The sequence below is a fragment of the Gastrolobium bilobum genome, unplaced genomic scaffold (assembly GCF_033153095.1).
Source record: "Gastrolobium bilobum isolate Gb01-03AN ecotype WA unplaced genomic scaffold, APGP_CSIRO_Gbil_v1 utg11162, whole genome shotgun sequence".
Taxonomy (NCBI): Eukaryota; Viridiplantae; Streptophyta; class Magnoliopsida; order Fabales; family Fabaceae; genus Gastrolobium; species Gastrolobium bilobum.
Genome location: NW_026897605.1, coordinates 59,120 through 61,100, shown reverse-complemented (window position 1 = coordinate 61,100; position 1,981 = coordinate 59,120).

The window sequence follows — 1,981 nt, the reverse complement described above, 5'->3', positions numbered from 1 at the left end:
TCTTCTATGGCTTTCTTTAATTTTATTAATTCTGACTTACTGTTAACTTTGGCTTTTATGGAATCCAGCAGAGGGTTAACTAATGTGGACAACGTAAATAGTACAGTTTGCTCAGAAATATCCTTCTTCTCACCCTCATGCACCCTGGACAATGCGTCGGCCACTTTGTTGACAGCTCCTGGGAAATACTCGATGGTATAATCAAAGCCCAACAACTTGACAAGGAAACGTTGTTGCTCTGGTGTCTGAATTACCTGGGCCATCAACTCTCGGATGCTGTGTTGATCCGTCCGGATGGTGAACTTGCTGCCCAACAGATACTGGCGAAACTTTGCAACACTCTCAGTGATGGCAAACAGTTCTCTAACATAAGTTGATGATTACTGCATTTTGGGTGATAGTTTCCGGCTGAAATAGGAAATGGGTTGGTTATTCTGACTAAGCACAGCTCCAATACCAATTCCCGATGCATCAGTCGTCCGCACAAAGGGCTCACTGAAATTCGGTAAGGCCAGAACTGGAGGGTTGGACAACGCCTCTTTCAGTTGGTCCATGGCCTGGGAAGCAGCATCATTCCACTGGAATCCATCTTTTTGAAGAAGGTTGGTGAGAGGGGATGCTAGTTGAGAAAACCCTTTGACAAACTTCCTATAATACCCAGCCAATCCCAAAAAGCCCCTTAGTTGTTTCACTGTCATGGGTGTTTTCCAGTCCCTGATGGCTTGAATTTTGTTAGTATTCGGACGTACTCCATTTTCTCCCACCACATGTCCCAAATATTCCACTTCAGATTGGGCAAAGGAACATTTCTCTCTTTTGGCATAGAGCTGATTGTCCTGTAAACATTGTAGCACCCTCCGGAGATGCTCCAAGTGATCCTCTAGGGTCCTGCTATACACTAAAATATCATCAAAAAAATTAATTACAAATTTTCGCAAGAAGGGTTTAAGGACTGAGTTCATGATTCCCTGGAAAGTGGCTGGTGCGTTGGTGAGGCCGAAGGGCATAACCACAAACTCATAGTGACCTTCGTGAGTGCGAAAGGCGGTTTTGTAGATGCCTGGTTCAGCCATACGGATTTGATGGTATCCAGACCTTAAGTCTATTTTGGAGAACACAGTGGCCCCTGCAAGTTCATCAAGCATCTCGTCCACTGTTGGAATTGGAAACCGATTTGCTATGGTTACTTGGTTAAGAGCCCTATAGTCTACACAAAATCTCCAGGTCCCATCCTTCTTCTTGATCAGCAACACTGGGGATGAGAACGGACTAAGGCTGTGGCGGATCACCCCTGTTTCTAACATCTCATTTACCATTTTCTCTATTTCTGATTTCTGAAAATGTGGGTATCTGTATGGTCTGACATTAATTGCTGTGGTTGTAGGTGCAAGGTGTATACGATGATCTTCTTCTCGAAAGGGTGGTAGATGCAAGGGCTTCTCAAAAATATTTGCAAAGTCATGCAGAAGCTGCTGCACTTGGATGTCTAACTTCTCGGTTCCCTGAGGTGGATGCTCTATATATTGCTTAATAGCTTGTAACTGATAGAGGTATGCAACCGAGTGTGAAGAAGTCAGCCTGCGCAATTGATTTAATTGGATAGCCTCCACAGCTATATTAGACTCTCCTTGTATTTCTATCAACTGACCATCCCTCTCAAACTTCATCAGCAGCTGTTTATAGTTGATGGTAACATCCCCCCATTCAGATAGCCATTGCACACCAAGAACGACTTCAGCCCCTTGAATTGGTAATACATACAAATCTGGATAAAAAACATGGCCCTGTATGTCGAGTGGCACATGTGAGCATACCCCCAAGCAGTTCATTACCTCCCCATTCCCCACCAGTACCTGAGATTTCTGTGTGGGTTTAGTTTCCAATCCCAGAAAATTCACCAAGCGTTCCTGTATAAAATTATGAGTTGAACCCCCATCCACCAAAATTTGAGCCACTGTCTTGTTGATCCTCCCCTTGACCC